Source organism: Gossypium raimondii, chromosome 7 (genome assembly GCF_025698545.1).
Source record: "Gossypium raimondii isolate GPD5lz chromosome 7, ASM2569854v1, whole genome shotgun sequence".
Taxonomy (NCBI): Eukaryota; Viridiplantae; Streptophyta; class Magnoliopsida; order Malvales; family Malvaceae; genus Gossypium; species Gossypium raimondii.
Window position 1 is genome coordinate 6,537,226 of NC_068571.1, and position 25,130 is coordinate 6,562,355.

A 25,130-nucleotide genomic window follows, 5' to 3' on the forward strand; every position below is an offset into this window, starting at 1 on the left:
TTCAATGAAACTGTCATACCTTTTTCCCTCCTATGACCAAGTTTCCTCTACTCCAAACGAGTTGACTTTGAATCTGTAGTGGACGAGGGACGTTCGGTTTCACCAGACACTGTAGAACCTTTCAGAATATAAAGACTATCGGTCATTTTACCTTTTAACAAAATGAGATCCTCACGAGACACCTTAATGCCACTCGACTCAGTGTTGATTCTGCAACCTTTAGAGTCTAAAATACTCAAGGAGATGAGATTCTTTCATAAATCAGGTACATACCTGACATCTAACAGTGTCCTAATCGTCCTATCGTGCATCCTAATTTTAACAGTACCAATACCGATTACCTTACTAGATAAATCATTTCTCATGTGCATAACTCCACCTTCAACTGAACTGTAAACAGAGACCCATTCTCTGTTGGGACACATGTGGAAAGAACATCCTGAATCTAGGATCCACTCAAGCTTAAGCTCAGAGCTATCGCTCGTTGACACTAACAAGAAATCATCACTACTTTCGTCAACCAAATTAACACTAGCTACATCTTCCTCATTACTCTCAGCAACCTTTTTATTTCACAATTTATAACAATTTGCTTTGATGTGACCCAACTTCTTACAATAGCGACAACTTTTGTCTCGCTTCTTTGATGCTACCAAAATGGAAGCTTGCCTATCTACCTTGCCATCCGAACCAAATTCATTGTCGAGTTTTTGTATTTACTTAACAAATGACCCTTCACATCCTTGAATGAGAGTTTGTCTCTGCCATAAATCAGGGTCTCGTTGAAAAACTTGTATGAAAGGGGTAAAAAACACAATAAAAGCATAACCTAATCTTCATTGTCAATCCGAACCTCAATGTTATTTAAATCATTTAAAAGGGTAATGAATTGACTGGTGTGATCTCTAAGAAGCTCACCTTTGTTCACGCAAAACGTAAATAGACGTTGTTTCTAGCACTAAACAGTTAGCCAAAGGCTTAGTTGTATAAAGAGTTTCTATCTTTTTCCACAAGGTGAATGAGGTATTCTCCATCAATACCTCCTGTAATACCCTATTAACGAGGCACAACTGGATTGTAGACAGGGCATTTCCATCAAGCTCTTCCCATTCTGATTGATCTAGATTCTCAGGCTTTTTCCGGGTAACGACCTTTTTCAAACTGATCTGAACTAGAATTTTCATCATCCGAACTTCCCACAAATTGAAATTTGTGACACCATCGAATTTCTCAATGTCAAACCTTGTTGTTGCCATCTCTAAACAGGCTGATCTGTAGAAATTGAACTATCTCTGATACTACTTGTTAGGGATCGACTCGATTAAGCAACGAAAAAGTAAAAATAGTGGAAGAAATTAAGAAATTGAACATACAAATTTAACGTGGAAAAGCCCCTCTAAAGAGGAAAAAAAACCACGGGCAAATATAATTTTACTATAATGGCAAAAGGAGAAAGAGTACAAAGATGGAGATAAAAACTAAACCCCGAAACCCGTAAAATAAAAAACCCTCAAAACGTAAATACAAAATTCTCCTAAAGTGTTATGAGTTCTAATCTCTAATGGGTGTGTTTTCTAAGGTTATAAAAGAGCCTATTTATAGGCTAAATTCGTAGGTCAAATAAAGTATGCTAATAAATTCTAAATATATTACACTAATAAATACTAAATCTTCTAAAAAGAAAATATATTTTGTTTAACTTGACTTGTAAGCAATCTCTTAGAATTTGGGCCACATAACTCTAACAAAACCAATAATACAAGAAGAGTTTGACTACCCCTATTTTAAGGGGTAAACAACCCTGTTATAATCAATGTCTAATAGAAGAAGTATAGTCCTATACAGATTCAATTTGTGCGGCCCTCGATCCTTCGCCTGATAGATCCTTCTATTTTTCCTCACTATTTTATTTCTTTAAAAAGTGACGGGATTCGGGTCACACAACTCTAACACCTTGTGTACTTACTAAGCTTATTTAGCTTAACACGTTAGTTGCTTAAACAAATAGGTTGAGTTCCATGAAGAAGAAAGTGCTCGCTTTTGCTACATCAACAGATCAAATCACACCTAAAGGGAGTAACAAGTGTAATTTCATTTGTTTTATATTGGAAGGACTTAGTATGACATGTACATAGGTTAAGTTTGATACTAAGCTTGTAAGCAAGATAGTGCTTGAATGATGTTTCATGGTCTTAATTTAAGTTTTAGTGTTGAATTGAGTGGTGTATGTTCATAAGATGAAATTGAGGTCATATAAATCTTTTTAATGGTTTAAATGGATGGGGATTTCTTTGGTATGACATGATGATGACGATGATGATGTTTGGAGTTGATTTGAAATGTTTTTAAGCAAATTTTCAAGTCCCTTATACCTAGTTATCGTTACTTTGAGGTTTAGCACCAATACTTGGCAATTCAGTAGTTGAATTGCTACAATATCAATACATGGGGACCATGTACTAATATATGTTGCCATACACCATGAAATTTAAGTTTTCATGCTCGGTAATGATTTCGGATGATGTCTGCACATTCTTATTTCGTAATGGAACTTTAGGAATGGTCTAAAATGATTTTCGAGACCTCTAAAAAGATTTTATAAATATTAAATGTGTAAGTGACATTGATGTTAAGTAATACCTTTATTCTCCTAATTCTTTTTAAAAGTGTGCACTTTAAGTCATATGGGCCACCAAGAATCAATTTTAAGTATTGCCATTCCAAAACATCTAGAAAAAGATTCAAAATGATTTTAAAATGTATTTAATTCTTTGAAAAGGTAGCAAACAAATTTCAAGAGATTTTATTAGGTTAGAATATGTCTTAGGTCCTTGTATTTTCATAAATTTGGAATTTAGTTTTATACTATTTTACAGAATTTAGTCCCTTTTACTTTAGAGATTTCAAAATTTAGGCCCAATTGTTAATATTGTTAAATTTGTTGGTGTGATATTTTGAAATAAAAAAATTCACTTGTTAGTAATGTAACTAAATAAATGATGTTGTAATAAACTCGAATTTAACAAAATAATTTTAACGGTATATAACGACTTGATTTTCAACGGTGTTGAAAATTGATTTTAACCAAATTTAATGAATCAAATTATTAAATAATTTATAATAAAATAATTATATCTAAAGTAAAGAATTGAGGGTCAAATTAGTGAGTGAGATTGAATTAAATCGATTATTTAAATAATACTGGGATTAAATTGCTAAAGTGTGAAAAATGAAAAGATTTTGATTTAAGCTTTACGAATGTCCTTGCTCAATAATTAAACACACCATTGGAATTAATTATTCCATAACAATAGTATGATAGTGGGACTTAATGGTTTTCTTCATCATTATCTATAACTATCATTAATAAAGAAATATATACATATGAATAATAAAGAAATAATCTAATTAAGCTACTAATGATATATATATTGCCGTGAGTGGGAGAGAGAAAAAGAAAATTCATTTTTTCATCTCTCCTTTATAACCGAAACAAAGAAAAAAAGTAGAGTTCTGGTATCTCCCACAATCGATAATAAATTGCCAAGCCAAAGCGACGTTGGAATGCAAAGGTGAAAGGAAAGGAAAAGATGGATGTCATATAGCTTTTGTGGTTTGTGCTTCTATAATTCAATTTCAATAATACGTTCTTAGTCTAGTAAGTCATTATAAATGACTACAGAATAAATGTCAAGGTAACCATACCTTTCCACAAAACTTTGAGATGATGAATGCTTGAATTGTGATGTGTATATATATGTATGTGTGTTTGTACATATATGTGATCTATCGTAATTTGATAGGTCAAATTAGGTTTCCTTGTTTCATCTAAAGAGCTTGTTTTCGGGCAAATTAGCGTTTTTTCTGTAGTTTAGTGTAGATTTTGGATTTCCAATTTAATAAGTGTAAATGCTTCTTTTTACTTATTTTGATACCCAAATTGGCCAATTATGTCATTAGGGGCCCTAACGTATGATTGAGTGTTGTAGGTACTCGACAATGGCATGAAATTGTGTGGAAACATCACCGAAGAAATGAGTATCACTACAACGAAGCATGGGAATCACGACACCTCCAATAGGACTGGGACGAAGACCACCTACAATGGTATTGCGATATCCACTTTGGGTATCACAATATCCACCTTCCAGGGGGCACCCCATTTCAATGCTGATTATAGTATCGCGATATCCTACCCTAGATATTGTGATATCCATATCGTGAAGAGGACAAAAAATGATGCCAAGGGTTGTCTTTGTCCAACCAAAGCACCAATCAAATAAATGTTGTTCAAGAGCATTTTAGTCACAAAATGGGGTTAGATTTTGCCGTTAAAAACAACCAATTTTGGTTGAGGAGAAAGGATACACACTTGTATGTTTAGTTTAACTTAGTTTCTTTTAGGTTTTCTTCTTCATTGCTAGGGTTTCTTATTTTTCATCTTCCTGATCTGTAGAGTTCATTTTTCTACAAATTTCCTTATTGTTCTTGTTGCTTTTTAAGTTAGTTATCATTGTAGCTAGGATTTATTTGCACTTTTAGTCCACTTTCTTTGCTTGTAATGACATTTCAACTTTTAGTTTAATGTATTTCAGTTTCTTTTAGTTTCGGTTGTTAAAAGCTTTACCTTTTTATGTTTTTTTCTTGATTTACTATTGAATGCTTATCTTTTTTTTTATTTTGCTTTTAAGTTTTCTAGATTAAAAATACAAACTTTCACATTTCTCTTAAACTTAATGTTCTTGACTGCCATTTCCTTTTCTTTCATATTTATTAGCTTAGTTTTTTGTATTGCATGAGTAACTAAACTCTAAGAAGGTTGGTTGATGGAGATGTGGGTAAGCTGATTTTTGGAAGAGGGACCAAGTTGTTATAAATTGGACTAAATTGAATAAACCTAATAAATTAGGAGACGCCCTAAGGGAATATCTAGGAAAATGAGATTGAGAGGTAATCTTGTTGAGCATCAATTCGTTAGTCCTGGGTTAGCCGGTGAGATAGAGAGATAAACCAGACTAATTTGTCTAATTTGATAAAGTTGAGACCGAGAGGTAAAATAGAACCACTTTAGGAGTTTAAGCAACTTAGATCCCTAATTTGAAGATTAGTGAACCACAACAAAGTTAATCAACTACCGTCTTTTATTCATTGGTTAGTTTAGTAACTTTGCATATTTTAAAATTTAGTCATTGCGTTAATTAGTTGGTAAATTAGTATAATTACTGTAACACCCCAAATCCGGCCTAGACATTATGGCCGAATCTGGCGATGTCATATGGAAAGGGACTTTAAGACAAGATTGTCGAATTTAAAAACCGTTATAATAAGTTAGCTTTTATTTAATTCGAAAAAAAAACCAGTTGATTTGCTTTCAAACTTGTCTATTACCGGAAGCTTTTGTAACCAATTAATTTAGGGGAATTCGTTTCTATTTACGAAAAACTTTAGTTTTTTAAAAAAAATCCGTATTTTGCGGAGTTGCAGTTTTAAAAAAAATCCATAAAAAACAGTATAAAGTCCCAAATTTAAAGCCAACCAGTCCATAGTCCAGAAGATACATCAAAAACCCCAAATGAGTAATAAATTCTAGGCATTAACGGAAAACAGCCTAAAATTTACGTGTGGCCACCGCCGATTCCTCCGCTGTACCGACCCATCAAGTCTGGGGATTACCTGTATAGATTAAATGGAGAAATGGTGAGTTTTCTCAAACTCAGTGTGTAATCCCCACGGTAAACATGCATACAGATAATCAACAAAATTTAGTTAGGTACAGACTGGGGCCGTGCTCATCATAGAATCAGTTTGGGCTTTAGCCCATTCAGATACAGTCTCAAAAATACATTAGGGCCCTGACCCATATCAGATATAGAATGCAGATATAGTAAATCAGAATCCTACCCTCCAGCCTCTACAGACCATCTCTGTCCAACCGTACACACCATGTGGGGATTAAATCAACCCACCAATCCCTACACACTGTGTTGTAACAAAATGCGGCACATAATCAGAAGGTTGCAGTTAAGCTGCCAGATAACAGACTTAATAGCCTTTTAGACACTTCCTCCAAATATCATCAACCCACTTCGATGCAATGCAACATACAAAATATGTCATGCCATTATGCAATTAATAGTACATACATTCAGATATCATAAGTCATGCTTGGTATAGAAATCAGGCAGACAGATCACACATATAGAGGTCTAAGTAAAGCTTACTGACCCTACAGTAGGTCCACAGTCAACTTGGGCGACCCGTGCAACCTTACAGAACTTTTCAAAAAAATGGGCTCACACGCCATGTGGCCCACTTGGCCCAAATTGGCCTTGGCCACGTGATCCATTTTTAATGTAACCCGTGCTAGTTAATTATTCACATATGTTTTCACTATTTATTTATATGTTCCTTCAAAGCTGTCTACTTGATTCACTGTTACTAAATTATTTATATCTTGAGCTAAAGAATTAAAAATTAAGATCCACTTGACGTCTTTGAAACTAGACTCAAATTCCTTTCTACTATAAAATTTTCAGAAATTTTGGTTTAACCAATAAGTACAGTAAAATATTCAAACCTACCCCTGTTTTGCTATCTGACAGCTTCGTCCATTCTTTGCTAAATATTAATTATCTCTTAGTAAAAAATTTGGATGATGTTTCCATTTGTTTCTATTGAAAATAGGCTCACTAACAATTTAAGCATGTAAATTTTAACCCCTAATCATTTTTATCCAATTTTTGATGATTTTCCAAAGTTGGAACAGGGGAACCTGAATTCAATCTGGCCTTGTCTAACAAAGTTTATTATACCTCACGATTTACAATTCCAATACTTACATCGTTTCTTCTATGAGAAACTAGATTCAATAAGCTTTAATTCTATATTTTTTTTGTCCTCTAATTCAATTTCCACAATTTATGGAGATTTTTCCAAGTTAGCCACTACTACTGTCCAAATAGCAAGCAATTTCAGCTTTTCGCCGAACCAATTTTTTTTTTGCTTTTCGGGTATACAGCTGGTGTTGCTTGATGCTTAAATTGTCCCCGAGCACTCAAAAGCCTATAATCAAGATACTAAACATCAATTTAATGGATGGATTTACAAGTGAATTGAGAACCAAGAACGAACAGAAACCTAACTTAGCAACAACGATAAGCCTCCATTTAACTATTGTTAAGACGAGAACACTGAATTCGCCAGTCTGAGCCTCCCACTACGCCCAAATCACAGAGAAAAAACATTACCACTTCAATCGTTAAGAGATTCATCATAGAAATGAAGAGAGACACTTACTGAAACTAAGCGATTACTAACCGTGTGCGAAAACGAAGGAAAATAAATGGATTAGGGAAAAAATCAAGAAGAAGAAAAAAAAAAGAGAAGATGTAAAAACTCAGAGAATTTTGGCAAGAGGGGAGGGAGAAGAATAGACGACAGAATTTTTTTAAGAAAAGAGAGTCAAAATTCGGTTATGGGAAAAAATAAAATAAAATCTTGATAACCCTCAAAATCCTTTAACCTTCTCTCCTAATTCTTACTACACATCCACTATTCAGAATCCTCCTATTACAAAACTCTATCCCGAAATCTGAGAAAAAAAAAAAAAATACCCTTGCCAGCATAGGGATACAAACACAAGACCTCCACCATAATAACACACTATTTAACTACTAGACCAGCAAACCCATTCTAATGTAATTTACCCAACAATCAAATAAAAGCCTACTAAACAAGTGTAAGGCCTAATTCATTCAAAATACCAAAATTTGCCCAAGCGAAGGCCTGAACTTAGGACCTCCCAAACGCTTCCAGAACACATAACCACTAAAGCTGACAGATATTTGTGTCATATTTTCACAATAACGAAATTAGAAATTTTGGGGCGTTATAACTCTACCCCTTAAAAGAAAATTTCGTCCTCTAAATTTTACCTGATCAGAACAGATGAGGATATTGCTGACGCATCGCATCCTCAGGCTCCCACATGGCCTCCTTAGTGATATGATTATGCCACAAAACCTTTACTAAGGGAATAGACTTCTTTCGAAGGATCTTTACATGACGCTCTAGAATTTGAAACGACTCTTCCTCGAAGGTCAAGTCTGGCCTAACCTCAATCTCCTCAATTGAAACAACATGCATTGGATCAAAGCGGTAGCGCCTCAACATCGAGATGTGAAAAACATCATGAATGCGGTCTAACTCTGAAGGTAACTCAAACTGATAAGCGACAGGTCCCACACGTTTCAGAATGCGGTAAGGTCCAATAAACCAAGGGCTCAGCTTACCTTTGCGATTAAACCTCAGAACCATTCTCCGTGGCAAGACCCTAAGAAAAACTAAGTCCCCCACAAAATACTCGATCTCATGCCTCTTCGAATCCGTATACAATTTCTGCCTATCAAAAGCTGCTTTCAAATGATCCCGAATCAATCTAACTTTATCCTTTATCTCAGAGACCAACTCAGGACCCAGAACATGTCGCTCACCCAACTCAGTCCAACATAAAGGAGTGTGACATTTAGGACCGTACAGTGCCTCGTAAGCTGCCATCTGGATGCTAAACTGGAAGCTATTATTGTAGGCAAACTCTGTTAATGGTAAGTACTCTTCCCAACTGTCTCGGAAATCAATGACACAGCTCCTCAACATGTCCTCCAGTATCTGAATCACCCTCTCCGACTGACCATCTGTCTGAGGAAGGAAAGCAATACTGAAGTCTAATCTTAAACCTAGAGCTTAATGAAGCTTTTTCCAAAACCCAGACGTGAAACAAGGATCCCGATAAAAAATGATCAAGGCAGGTACCCCATACAGTCTCACTATTTCTGATATATAGAGCTTAGCTAATTTCTGAACAGAAAAGTCTATCCTTACCGGGATGAAGTGAGTAGACTTGGTCAATCGATCCATGATGACCCAGACAGAATCCTTCTTAGTGGGTGTTAGAGGCAACCCACTAACAAAGTCTATCGTTACTTGCTCCCATTCCATAACGGTGTCTTAACTGGCTGCAGCAAACCCGAAGGTAACTGATGCTCAACCTTAACCTGTTGACAAGTCAAACAGCGAGCAACGAAGTCGGTAACCTTACACTTCAACCCTGGCCACTAGTACAATACTTGAAGATCTCGGTACATTTTGTTTCTGCTGGGATGCATAGTATAGGGACTACCATGCGCCTCTTTCAGAATCGACTGCCTTAAATCCTCATCATTCGGTACACAAATCTGACTGCGGAAATAAAGTACCCCATCACTGTTTATCCCAAAATCAGTAGTACTACCACCCTCAATCTGCCAGAATCGAAGACCCAACGACTCATCCTCCAACTGGTTACCTTTAATCTGCCCAATCCATGACGGCTTAACCTGAAGCTCAGCTATAAATTACCATCATCAAATAAACTAAGGCGAGCAAATATCGCCCTCAAATCAATCATAGCCCTACGACTCAGTGCATCGGCCACTACATTGGCCTTACTAGGGTGGTACTCAATGGTGCAGTCATAGTCTTTAAGTAGCTCAATCCGCTGCCTAAGGTTAAGTTCCGTCTGAGTGAGGAGATACTTGAGGCTCTTATGATCAGTGTAGATGATACACTTCTCACCATACAAATAATACCTCCAGATTTTTAGTGCGAATACCATAGCGACCAACTCCAAGTCATACGTCAGATAATTCGCCTCATGGGTTTTAAGCTGATGAGACACATAGGCTTCCACCTTACCATCCTACATCAACACACATCCCTAACCGACATGTGATGCATCATTATAAATAGTGAACTCCTTTCTAGGCTCTGACTGTATCAGAACAGGGGCATCAGTTAATACAATCTTGAGCTTCTCAAAGCTCTCTTACTGCGAATCAGTCTAGTTAAATGGCACAACCTTACGTAGCAACTTAGTAAAGGGTGCTACAATTAATGAAAAACCCTCTACAAATCGTTGATAATATCCTGCCAGTCCCAAAAAACTATAGATCTCAGACACGTTCCTAGGCTGCTTCCACTCCAACACAGCCTCAATCTTCAAGGATCAACTTAAATCCCCTCAACCGAAACTATATGACCAAGAAATGTCTCCTCATGCAGCCAGAACTTGCACTTACTAAACTTAGCATAGAGCTATTTTTCCCTCAAAGTCTGAAGAACGACTCGGAGGTGCTTATTATGCTCATCCTCAGTCCTCGAGTAAACCAGTATATCATCGATGAATACCACCACAAACCGATCCAGATAAGGCTGGAACACTCAATTCATTAAATCCATGAAAGTTGCCGATGCATTAGTCAGTTCGAATGGCATCACTAGGAACTTGTAGTGACCATAACGAGTCTTAAACGCCGTCTTATGAACATCAGCCTCCTTAACCCTTAATTGATGATATCTAAATCGAAGGTCAATCTTGGAGAAAATTGAAGCTCCTTGAAACTAGTCAAACAGATCATCTATCCTCGGTAGGGATACTTGTTCTTAATGGTCATCTTATTCAATTGTGGGTAGTCGATGCACATCCGCATGGATCCATCTTTTTTCATTACAAATAGAATTGGTGCTCCCCACAGAGACATACTAGGGCAGATGAACCCACGATCTAATAACTCTTAAATCTGAGTTGTAAGCTCTGTAAGCTCCTTTGGTACCATTTGGTAGGGGGTGATAGACACTAGTGCTGTACCAGGAAGGAGCTCTATCCCAAACTCCACTTCTCGATTCAGAGGTAAACCCGGTAGCTCATTAGGAAAGACGTCCAGAACATCCTTTACTGTTCTGATATCCTTAACTGTAGAGTCCTTAGAATCAGAAACACTTACATAGGCCAAGAATGCTCATATCCCTTACAAAAAAACTTCTCCGCCACTAGTGCAGAGATCACATTACATAAGTAGTTTCGCCATTCTCCAATCACGACTACCTCTATATCCTCCTCGGTGATTTTCGCCTTCTCGACCAGGGTAGAAAGATCCACTCCCTCTGCGGGGCTATCAGAACTCTGAAATTATTTCTGAGGCCATCCTCAAAGCTGACACATCACTTATACTCAAATGCCACCATACCTAGCGCACAGCGGCTCAGTCTGAGAAACTCGGCCTCATACTCGGCCACTGATCGATCCCCCTATGTAAGATTTAGAAACTTCATCCTACGTGCATTCACATAACTAGCTCCGACATTTTTCCCCTGGAAGGCGATCTTAAAAAACTCCCAGGTCAAGTATTCGGGCTGAGTGCCCTCCTTAACAGTTAGCCACCACTAGTAAGCCTCGTCTCGCAATAGCGATACTGAACCCTTTAAATTCTTTTTAGGGGTGCAATCTAGATCATCCATGATCCTCTCCGTGGCCTCAATCCAGTACTCAGCCACATTAGGGGTGACCCTAGTGACACCCTTGAAGAGCTCAGCTCTATTAGACCTGAGTCATTCCGTAACTGACCCTCAGCCCCTAAATCCAGTATTGGGCCCAGCGACCCTCTTCGAAATCTTTAGCATAGCCTAGGACAATGCATCATCCCCAGCCATGCGATCTTGAGACCCAGTCTCAGTAGCGAGCTACACTGGCATCTCAGTCATATCGAAATTTGGCAGGCTGCTCAATGACGGGGACTCAGCTCGAGCCCTTCTACGGCCTTTACCTTGGCCTCCAGTACCCCGTACGCGGATACCTCATGTGATCATATCTAATCAGATTTATCTGGTATTATAAGTTTTATGAATCAATTACAGTTTTAGTGTTTATTAACAAATGTTTTATGTAAAACAGTATCGGTTATTCAGAGTTTGTTTTCGTAAATGGTAGTCTCACTACAATTTCCAGTTTCTCCACAATTTTCAGTATACACTAACTAAAGTGTTTTCAGTACAGTTTACTACCTGTAGTAGTTTCAGAATATACTATTCATAATAGTTTTACTTTAAAACAAATCATAGTTCAGAATACTAATAGGATTGGTGCTGGAGACTCGGTGTACCACTTATTCAGTAAAAATATTTCAAATCATTTGGAAATCAATCAATTTTTTGAAAGCCCAATTTTTATAAAACCTATAATGCATAACCGAGTTTTGTAACCTAGGTCTAATACCACTAAATGTAACACCTCAATCCTGGCCTAGATGTTATGGTTGAATCTGACGATGTCACATGGAAAGGGATTTGAAGACAAGTTTGTCGAGTTTAAAAATTGTTACAGTAAGTTAGCTTTTATCTAATTCGAAAAAAAACTAGTTGATTTGCTTTAAAACTTATCTCTTAGCAGAAGCTTTTGTAACCAATTAATTTAGGGTAAATCGTTTCTATTTATGAAAAACCTTAGTTTTTAGAAAAAAATCGTGTTTTATGGAGTTGTAGTTTTAAAAAAAACCATAAAAAATAGTATAAAGTCCCAAATTTAAAGCCAACCAATCCATAGTCTAGAAGATTTATCAAAAATCCCAAATAAGTAATAAATTCTAGTCATTAACGGAAAATAGTCTAAAATTCATGTGTGGCCACCATTGAGTCCTTCGTTGCTCTGAGCCTTCAAGTCTGGGGATTACCTGTACAAATTAAACAGAGAAAGGGTGAGTTTTTGCAAACTTAGTGTGTAATCCCTACAGAAAACATGCATACATATAATCAACAGAATTCAGTGAGATATAGAATAAGGCCTGTACTAATCACAAAATTAGTTTGGGCCTTAGCCTATTCAGATACAGTCTCAGAAATACATTAGGCCCTTAGCCCATATCAAATACAGAATGCAGATACAGTAAATCAGAATCCTACCCTCTAGCCGCTACACACCATCACCGTCCAACCTTACACACCATGTCGGGATTAAATCAACCCACCCATCCCTACACACTATGTTGTACCAAAATTTGGCTTATAATCAGACGGTTACAGCTGAGTTGCCAGATAACAGGCTTAATAGCCTTTCAGACACTTCCTTCAAATATCATCAACCCACCCCAATGCAATGCAACATACAAAATAACTCATGCCATTATGCAACTAAAAGTACATACATTCAGATATCATAAGTCATACTCGGTATAGAAATCAGGCAGACAAATCACACATATAGGGGTCTAAGTAAAGCTTACCGACCCTACAGTAGATCTACAGTCGACTTGGGCAACCCGTGAAACCTTACAGAACTTTTCAAAAAAATGGGCTCACACGCCCATGTAGCCAACTCGGCCCAAATTGGCCTTGGCCACGTGATCCATTTTTAATGTAACCCGTGCTAGTTAATTATTCAAGTATGTTTTCACTATTTATTTATATGTTCCTTCAAATTTGTCTACTTGAGTCACTGTTACTAATTATTTATATCTTGAACTACAGAATTAAAAATTAAGATCTGGTTGATGTCTTTAAAACTAGACTCAAATACCTTTCTACCATAAAATTTTTAGAATTTTTGGTTTAGCCAGTAAGTACAGTAAAATCTTCAAACTTACCCCTGTTCTACTATCTGATAGCTTTGTCCCTTCGTTGCTAAAAATTAATTATCTCTTAGTAAAAAATTTGGATGATATTTCCATCTATTTCTATTGAAAATGGACTCATTAATAATTTAAACATGTAAATTTTAACCCCTAGTTATTTTTCTCCAATCTTTGATGATTTTCCAAAGTGAGAACAGGGGAACCTGAATTCAATCTGACCTTGTCTCACAAAGTTTATTATACCTCACGATTTACAATTCAAATACTTCCATCGTTTCTTCTATGAGAAACTAGATTCAATAAGCTTTAATTCTATATTTTTTCGTCCTCTAATTCAATTTCTACAATTTATGGAGATTTTTCAAAGTTGGCCACTACTGCTGTCCAAACAGCAAGCAATTTTGGCTTTTCGCCGAATCCCATTTTTTTTGGCATTTCTGGTACACAGCTAGTTTTGTTTGATCCTAAAACAGTCCCGGAGCACTCCAAAGCCTATAATCAAGATACGCAACATCAATTTAATGGATTTTCAAGTGAATTGACAACCAAGAATGAACAGAAACCTAACTTACCACCAATGATAAGCCTCCGTTTAACTATTGTTAAGACGAGAACACTGAATTCACCAGTCCGAGCCTCTCCTTATGCCCAAATCACAGAGAAAAACATTACAACTTCAGTCGTTAAGAGATTCATGACACAAACGAAGAGAAACACTTACCGAAACTAAGCGAGTACTAACTATGTGCGAAAACGAAGGAAAATAAATGGATTACGAAAAAATCAAGAATAAGAAAAAAAAGGGAAAAATATGTAAAAACTCAGAGAATTTTGACAAGAAGGGAGGGAGAAGAATAAATGGCAGATTTTTTTTTAGAAATGAGAGTCAAAATTCAGTTATGGGAAAAAAAATAAAATAAAATCTCGATAACCCCCAAAATCCCTTAATTTTCTCCCTTAATTCCCACTACACATACACTATTCAGAATACTCCTATTACACAACTTTATCCTGAAATCTGAGCAAAAAAAATAATACGCTTACCTACATAGGGATTCGAACACAAAACTTCCACCATAATAACACACCATTTAACCACTAGACCAGCAAGCCCATTCTGATGTAATTTACCCAACAATCAAATAAAATCCTACTAAACAAGTGTAAGGCCTAATTCATTCAAAATACCAAAATTTGCCCAAGCGAAGGCTTGAACTTACGACCTCCCAAACACTTCCAGAACACATAACCACTAAAGCTGACAGATATTTGTGTCATATGTTCACAATAACGAAATTAGAAATTTTGGGGCGTTATAACTCTACCCCCTCAAAGAAAATTTCATCCTTGAAATTTTACCTGATCAGAACAGATGACAATATTGCTGACGCATCACATCCTAAGGCTTGCACGTGGCCTCCTTAGTGCTATGATTATGCCGTAGAACCTTTATTAAGGGAATAGAATTTTTTGGATAGTAGAAAAGGAAAAAGTAGTAAAGGAGGAAGTGCTTTTAGCTAAAAAGGATTTGGTATTTCTGACATCATATTGTCTTAATAAAAAACATGGCCTTGAGGACGAAGGGCTTTATTAAGGAGCAAAACATCGAGGATGCTAGTGTTGAGTAAGGAATTAACACCATCTTAACCAACAATGGTCTAATGGGTATCGTGGCATTTGTAAGCCATATGTGAGGGAGTTGGTGTTGGAATTCTATGCCAATTTTTTGTCCTGTATTACTAATTTAAGAAGAAAATTGTTCCAAAAGGTGTATATAAAAGGCCATTGGTATGAGTTAAATCGAGAATTGATCTAGAGGGTGCTTAAATGTTTTAATAGAAACTTGGTTGAATTAGATGAATCCTTAGATGTCGTTGTTGCTGCCATTACCAACAACACCTATCAGTCTTGGCTTGAAAAAGGAAACGTTAGAGCTACTTCATGGTCCACTCAATATGTTTCCTTTTTTGTTATTACTATAAGAAATTGGGTTCAAAAAACACAGTTGGATTTGGTGATTCCTAAGGTAACAATGCTGATCAGTGAAGTAGTGGAGATGATTGAGTTTGACTTGGCTCAGTTGTTATTTGATTAGGTGGTAAGTCATGTTGATAAGGTACATGTTAGAAACCTCTTACCATTTTCATCTTTGATTTTCATAGTACTAACATTGCAAAAGCCAAATATTGCGGAAATCACTGAAAGATGTAAGATGATAGTTCTTGAATTAAAATTCTCTCTTAAGTAGTTGGAGGGTAAGCGTGTTTGTGCAGAGCTAGTAGAGCCGACAGGTGAAGAAGGTGCTGGGCAGACAGTGTAACACCTAATTTCTAATTAATCCAAAAACTTGAAATAGTTGGAGGACTAAATTAAAAGAGACTGCAAGTTGGCGGCCTATATTGGGATAAACGAGAAAGCTAAAAATTTGATTGGACATGGTTGAGAATCAAACCTAGTTCAGTTAAAATAGAACCAGTTGATTCCTTAGTGGGAGACATAATAATTAGCCATGGATAGTTATCATAGGATTGGATTTAGCACGGGAAGTGTTATAAATAGTTGGAAAATGGCTTCCCAGGGATGATTTTCTTTCTAAATCCGTTTCATTTTCTCCTATTCTTTATCGTATTCGATAGCTCAAAGAAGGAATAGCCATGGAAGTTTCTACATGGAGTAGACTTCATGAGGACGGAGATGAAAAAGTAAGGAAACCAACAAGTTGGTAAGATTCGTAGCCCTTGTGCATACGTAAAAGTTAAGGAAATGAAGTTATGGATTTCAGAACCATTTTAAAAGTTTTGCATATTTTTGGAAAAATGGAGTTAAGCTGAGAATATCAAGTTTGATCCATGATTTTTTGTTTTAATCTTTAGGTGTCAGGAGAATAAAAGCTCTAGCATTCGAGAAAGCTAAGCTGTTGAACGATGAAGCTTGAAATGAGTTCCTAAAACTCCATGGACATTATGATTTATACTGTCTAAGTATGCCATGTTTATAATTATACATGCATGCATTGCATGACCATGGGAAAACCTCAAAGGGTTACATGAAGTTAGAAAAAGAAATGGAGAGTGACCCTATATACCGTCTCGGGGTGAAGCTCCAGGCCTTGCAGTGGGAACATGGCAGAGTTTGAGCACTAATGTTAGGTGGTATAAAGGAGGTAATGTGAATTATGGAAATTTATTTAAAGTGACGACAATACCGACTGGTTTTTTAGGGCGAAATAGTGACGACGATATATGACATAAGACCATAGATGAAAGATGCTATGATAGTCTAATCTGAGGTACATAGTGTAAGACTATGGATGAAAGATACCATGGTAGCATGGTACATGGTAAATTGTATATAAAATAAGATCATGGATGAAAGATGCCATGGTGGTACGGTATAAGGTATAAGGTATACGGTGTAAAACCATATATGAAAGATGTTATGCCAGCCATGTATGGTGAGTAAAACCATAGGTGAAAGATTTCAAGGCATTATATGTTAGAGTGTTAGGGTGGAAAATCAGTGTAAGACCGTGGATGAAAGACTCCATGGTATCCATAAAAAAAGTTTGTTGAGACAGTAACATAGAACTCAGATAGCCTGTTGGGACAATAAACATAAAACAGAGACAGTTCGCTGGGACAGTAAACACAAAACATACAATCTACCGGGATAGTAAAAACGGGTAAGCCCGTTGAGACGTGAGAAATGAGGTAAGAAGGGTATAAGACCATAGCTCAGCTATGACAAGCCATAGATTTTTCCAGGAAATAGTTTCGAAAAGACTACCAGGACCTCAAGCATAGGGTATTGGCCTGTGCGACGAGTATGAAAATTCACGGAGGTGGAAAAATAGTTGAAAAAAGGTGTATGTAGTGGTAAGTAGATTTGGAAGATTCTACTAAAATGTTGAAAGTAGTAAGGAGAAAAGCATGGGTTGTCACATCCCAAAAACCAGGTTAGTAGAAATTGGGTTAGTGAACCAAGAGTGATCACGTTCTATCTTTGAATGAATGTTGTAAGAATTATGTCAAGTGAATTGGTCTGGTTTAGTGGTTAAATGTTGTGTTTGTGTGTGAGAAGTTCCATGTTCAAATCCCTTCCATTTAATTTTTATTAATTTTGTTCCAACCCCTATCTTTGAACATCTAGCTTATCTACTATTTTTGCTCAATTGTTGGCAAGAATGAGTATATTGGTTTAACGGTAAGGCTTTAACTTACCCAGAAGTCCTATGTTCTAATCTTGTGTGTGCGAGTGAAATAAATTTTTTTAATATACTTTGTTGTCCATACACGTAAGAGTTTCAATCAAATTTAACTGTTGAATAATTTGATAGGTGGTTACTTAGTAATTTAGATAGGATTTTATGTTATTTGTTTTTTTAAAATATATATAAAAAATTTTCCCCAAAAATCTCCCCTATTCTGCCGTCCACTTTCTTCCATTCTTGGCACGTTCTACATTTTTTGTATTATGTTCTTTTTGCTGATGTAATTCTTGACGTCCTTCTCTACTATGTTCCTTATTGTTTTCTTTTGATATTTTTTTTTCACATTTTTACAAGCCATTTTTATCCCTATTGCCGTCACTCCTATATTCTCTTCTATTTTTTTATGATTGTCCATCTATTCATGCTATAAAATCTTTGTTTTCCCTTCAGAAGAAGATCGTGAGACTCATGTTACACTCCCGGTGAATTAAGGGATTTGTTGGATTGCTGTTCGGTTGGGCAAGTGATTTAAATGTCATTGTAGAGGTTGATTTTCGGTGTTAAGGTCGAATACTTATCGCCTATAGCCAAGTAAATTGATTGGATTTTGGTGTATCAATGCTAATTAGTATGTTTTAAATGCTGGTTTTAGGTGTTGGAATTGTAGTTGTGTGTTTGCATTGAAAAATAGTAAGGTGTGTGACTCAATCTCGTAAAAAAATGAACGGTGCTAACCAAAAAAGTGGATTGTTGATGCCACACGGTCGTATGCCAAGCCGTGTGAGTGACACGGCTATGTGATAGGTCGTGCAAGCCGCATGGGCTGGGTTAATTAGGCCGTATAGGACATACGAGCTGGGTTAATTGCGTAGTGTGGACCACGCTGGTGTGTGCTAGGTCATGAGGGCAACACTAGCTGGGTCAGTTAGGCCGTGTGGGCCACACGGGCATGAGGGCCCATTTTCTATAAATTTTAGTTAGTGTTGTGTTTTGAAGTGCGATTTGAGGTCAGTGATTTTGTATGTTTGATAAGTGATATGTATGATGTCTATTAAAAGAAAATTGTTATTCTAATATGATTGCATAAATTCTGCATGTATGTAGCCTAATACAATGTGGTTCTAATATGTAAATTAGTAAGAATCATTGGTATGTTTCTACTTAGTTATGTAACACCCCTTACCCGAGCCCATTTCCGGAGTCGAGCACGAGGCATTACTTAGCTTATCTTACAAATTCGAAGCATAAAAACTTGTTTTGAAAATTAATTTCACTATTTATAGCAAATCTGTCCAATCACGCAGTAGTTACTAAATTAATTATAACTCGAGCTATGGGACTCAAAATCAAATTCAGTAAATTTTTCCTGAAACTAGACTCATATATCTACTTACCTGAAAATTTTTAGAATTTTTGGTTCACCTAATTAGTACAGTTTATTAGTTATATTCTACCTTATTTTACCATTCGATTGTCCTGACCTCTTGCAACTAAAAATAAGTTTTATGATTATAGGATTTTCTTATGATGTTCTTAGTTGTTTCTACAGAAAATAGACTCACTAAGAAATCTAATCATGTAAAATACAGTTCAAAAATATTTTTTTACAATTTTTAATGATTTTCTAAACTCAGAATAGGGGACTCCAAAAATAGTTCTGACCCTGTCTCACTAAAGTTCACATATCTTAAAATATAAATTTCCTTTTGCTACACCGTTATTTTTATATCACAATAGACTCAACAAGATTTAATTGCATATATCATTCACCCTGTAATTCATTTTATACCATCCTAGGTGATTTTTGAAAGTCACATCACTGTGCTGCCTAAATTCTGTTTCTTTGCAAAATTTTCACCCTTTCATAATTTCCATGCATAATTTGTCAACTAGACTTTTATAACAACAAACACCTTCATACATAACCATTTTTAAGAACCATTCATCATCAAATACTTACACAACATTTTTTAGCAAAATCATAATTACAAACATGCAAAATAACTTTATCCCTATACATGCCATAACTCAAACTTGTTTCATCATAAAATACCGAGTAGTTGTTCTTGATAGTGTGGACGATCTCCGACGTCTCTAGGATCCTTGAAGCGGCTTTGTAATACTATAAGAGAAAGAAAAATAAAATAAGTAAGCATTAAGCTTAGTAAGTTTACTAGCAAATAAATAACAACATTTAACACAATTAATTAAACTCATGCATATGATTCGTTTACTAGCTCGTTGAGTTACATTGGAATAATAAGGATACTCGGGTCTCTTTTGATAATAACATGCCAAAGCCATGTCCTAGACATGGTCTTACATAAGATGTACTCATGTCGGTGTCCATGCCATGTCCCAGACATGGTCTTACGGGGGACCTCTCATCTCGGTGCCAATGCCATGCCCTAGACATGGTCTTACATGGGACCTCCCATCTCGGTGCCAACGCCATGTCCCAGACATGGTCTTACATGGGACCTCTCATCTCGGTGCCAACGTCATGTCCCAGATATGGTCTTACATGGGAGCTCTAATCTCGTTGCCAATGCCATGTCCCAGACATGGTCTTACATGGGACCTCCTTACCCAAATGTCATGACATTCGTATCTAGTACCATCCTTATGTATCAACGGGACTTTTTAATTTTAATTCTCTATCATTTCATGCTTGGATCATCATCAAAAAATTCATGAAATAAATAAATTCATAGTTGCTGGAAAATAGCAGCATTAATAATAATTAGTGAAATATTGCATTTATTTACTGTAAACTTACCTCGGTACCAAATATAGCCGAATTCACCAATTTAGTCTTCGACTGTATCCTTTCCTTTGTCTAACCTCGAATTTCCTTCTTCTTGATCTAAAATAGAAAATTTAACTCATTAAGTATTCACATTTATCAAAACAGCCCTCGACCCTAACTTTGTCAAAATTACGATTTTGCCCCTAAAGTTTTACATAATTACATTTTTCCCCAAGGCTCGAAAATTAAACTTTATCTCTTATCCTTATGTTTTATAACATGCTGAACATTTTTATCTTCTATGACAACATCAAATTCTAACTCTAACATGTACTTGTGAACAATTGGTATTTTACCGATTATGGAGTTTTACTCGTTTTCGCTTAAAATCGCTTAGCAAAAGTTGTTTAACATAATTTCTAGCTTCATATTATACTATAAAACATCAAAATAAACACTTTTCACCTATGGTTATTTTTCCAAATATAAACCCTAGGTTAAATTATTGCTAGAATAAGCTAAATTAAGCTACCAGGATTCCAAAAACATAAAAAACATTAAAAATGGGGCTTGGGATCACTTACTATGAAGCTTGGAAGCTTGGAAACCCTAACTATGGCTTCTCCCCTTGCTAAATTCGGCCTAATGAAGAAGATGATCAGAAATTGGCTTTTAATTTTGTTTTCAATTCATTTTAATAATTAAATGACTAAAATGCCCTTAATGAAAAACTTTGGAAACATGCCTAATCATGTCCATTTTTGTCGACCAACTTAACCAATGGTCTAATTACCATATAAAGACCTCCAATTTAAAGTTCCAACTTAAATTTTGCACTTTTTAAAATTTAGTCCTTTTGACTAAATTGAGTGCCCAAACGTCAAAATTTTTAAACGAAATTTTCACGAATTGTTTTCATGAAATTGTAGGCCATAAAAATATAATAAAAATAAAATTTTCCTCATCGAGTTTGTGTTCCCAAAACCGTTGTTCTGATAACCTTAAATTTGGGCCATTACAACTCTCCCCCTTTAAGGATTTTCGTCCTCGAAAATCTTACCAGTAAAGAGATTCGGGTATTATTTCCTCATTGCCTCTTCCGGTTACCATGTCGCTTCTTCAATCCCGTGCTTTTCCCATAATACTTTCACCAATTTTATCTTTTTGCTTCTAAGCTCATTTTTTTCCCGTGCTAATATCTTAACCGGTTCTTCACTATAAGTCATATCCGGTTGAATCTCCACTTCTTTCGGAGTAATAACATGTGCGCGATCTGATCGATACCGTCGTAGCATAGATACATGAAAAACATTATGAATTCTATCAAGTTCCAGTGGTAATGCCAATTGATAAGCAACTGGTCTAATTCTTTCTATGATTTTATATGGTCTGATAAATCTTGGACTCAATTTACCTTTTCGACCGAACTGGAGAAATTTTTTCCAAGGAGACACTTTTAAGAATACTTTATCACCCACCTAAAATTCAATCTCGTTCCGTTTAAGATCAGCATATGACTTCTGACGATCGGAAGCTGCTTTTAGACTATCCCGAATTAGCCTTACTTTTTCTTCTGTTTCCCGTCAACCCCATGTATCTTCTTTTCACTAAGCTTTGTCCAATATAACAGTGTTCTACATTTTCTACCATACAAAGCTTCATATGGAGCCATTTTAATACTAGACTGATAACTGTTATTGTAAGCAAATTCAATCAAAGGTAGATGCCTTTCCATGTTACCTTGAAACTCTAATACACAACATCGGAGCATATCTTTCAATACCTGAATTACACGCTCAGATTGGCCATCTGTCTGAGGATGAAATGCAGTACTGAAATGCAGCTGAGTACCCAAAGCTTTTTGCAATTTGTCCCAAAAACGAGACGTAAATCGAGGGTCTCTATCTGATATAATGGATTCAGGCACTCCATGTAGTCTGACAATCTAAGATATATACAATTCAGACAATTTATCTAAAGAATAATCCATACATACCGGAATAAAGTGTGCGGACTTTTTCAATCGATCAACAATTACCCAAATGGCATCTTTCTTCTTTAGAGACATCGGTAACCCAGATACAAAATCCATAGTTATTCTTTCCCATTTCCATTCCGATATAGTGATTGGCTGAAGTAACCCCGAAGGTACCTAATGTTTAGCTTTAACCTGTTGACATACCAAACACTTTGATATAAACTCAGAGATATCATGTTTCATACCTGGCCACAAATACATCTTTTTTAAGTCATTATACATTTTATTACTCCCCGGATGTACAGACATAGTACCGCTATGTGCCTCGTGTAAAATCTTCTGTATAAGCTCAGAATTCTTCGGTACACATACTCTGCCTCTGAATAATAAACAACCATCAGTCCCAATTTGAAATTCTGAATCATTACCAGACTCACAATGTACTTGTTTAGATTGTAACTTCTCATCATTTTTCTGAGCTTCACATATTTGTTGACAAAACATTGATTTAGCCTTCATTTAAGCTATGATTGAACCATCATCAGCCAGTGACAACCGGGTATTCATAGCTCGTAAAGCAAACAAATATTTTCAGCTCAAAGCATCAGCTACTACATTAACCTTACCCGGATGGTAATCAATAACCAAATCATAATCCTTTATCAATTCAAGCCATCTGCGTTGTCTCAAATTCAAATCTTTTTGTGTCATCAAATATTTCAAGCTTTTGTGATCAGTATAAATATGACATTTCTCACCATAAAAATAATGCCGCCATATTTTCAATGCAAATACAATAGTAGCTAATTCAAGATCATGTATCGGGTAGTTTCTTTCATGTGGCTGAAGTTGTCTTGAAGCATAGGCTATTAGTTTATTCTCTTGCATCAAAGCACAACCCAAACCATTTAATGATGCATCACTATAAATAATAAATTCCTTATCCGATTCAGGCTGTACCAATACAGGTGCTTCTGTCAACAATTTCTTCAATCGATTAAAACTTTGCTAACATTTATCTGTCTATTCAAATTTAACATCTTTCTGTAATAAACGGGTCATCGGAGAAGCTATCATAGAAAACCCCTATAAAAATCTCCGATAATAGCCAGCTAAACCTAAGAAACTTCTGACTTCAGATACATTCTTCGGTGGACTCCAATTGACAATAGCTGAGATTTTACTCGGATCTACCCTGATGCCTTCTGCAGATACAATATGTCCAAGAAAACCCACCTCTCGAAGCCAAAATTCACATTTACTGAATTTAGCATAAAGCTTCTTTTCATGCTGAGTTTACAACACTATTCTCAAATGTTCTGCATGCTCATTTTCATCTCGAGAATAGACTAAAATATCACCAATGAAAACTACTACAAACCTGTCTTGATACGGTCTGAATATCAGTTCATCAAATACATAAATACTGTAGGTGCATTAGTCAGCCCAAACGGCATAACCAGAAACTCATAATGCCCATACCTGGTTCTGAAAGCTGTCTTTGGCACATCTGACTCTCTTACCCGTTCCTGGTAATAACCCGATCGGAGATCAATCTTCGAAAATACTGTGGTACCTTTCAGCTGATCAAATAAGCCATCAATTCGAGACAACGGGTAATTATTCTTTATAGTTACCTTATTAAGCTGCCGATAGTCGATACACAATCTCAAAGACCCATATTTCTGTTTCACAAACAGAACTGGAGCACCCCAAGGTGAATGACTCGGATGAACAAAACCTCTGTCAAGAAGTTCCTGTAACTGTGTCTTTAACTCTTTTAATTCGGTAGGAGCCATACGATATGGAGCTATGGAAATTGAGGTAGTTCCCGAAATCAGATCTATAGAAAATTCCACTTCTCTTTCTAGTGGCAACCCCGGTAACTCCTCTGGAAACACATCAAAAAATTCACATACCACTGGCACTGCCTGTATCTTTGACTCAAATACCTTAGTATCCAACACATATGCCAAATAAACATCGCACCCTTTTCTGACACACCTCTGAGCTATCATCACTGAAATCAGATCAGATAATTCCTCTGTCTGATCAGATTTAACCCGAAGTAATTCTTCATTCTGGCACTTCAACACAACATATTTCTGTTTAGAGTTTACTACTGCATCATGCAGAGTTAACCAATCCATGCCCAATATCACATCAAACTCATCAAAAGGCAATAACATCAAGTCAACCGAAAAACAAATACCTTTTACCATCAGTGGACAATTTTTACAAACTTTATCCACCATTACAAACAGGCCCAGGGGGTTTGAGACTTTAACCACAAATTCAGTAGGTTCAACAGATAAATTTTTAACAAATACTAATTTTGTGCATATGTATGAATGTGTAGAGCCAGGATCAATTAATGTAATAACATTAGTGTCATAGAGAGGAAATGTACCCGCAATTACATCAGGAGAGGACGCCTTTTTATGAGCTCGAATAGCATATGTTCTTGCGGGTGCTCTAACATCGGATCTAGCTACTGAATCTTTGGATGCACCCCTGTTACTCGCTCCCACTCCTGGGTTTCTCTGTGGTCTACCTCTGGTAGGAGCATTTCCTGATCTTGCACTCATTATCTCATCACTTTTAGTTGTTTCAAGACAATCCCGAACAAAGTGATCTTGTGCTCCACATCTAAAACAAACATTTTCGCCTGCTCTACACTATCCGGGGTGGCATCTCCCACACTGAGCACACTCTGGTCTAAATGGTCAAGTACTACCCACACTTGCAACCGTA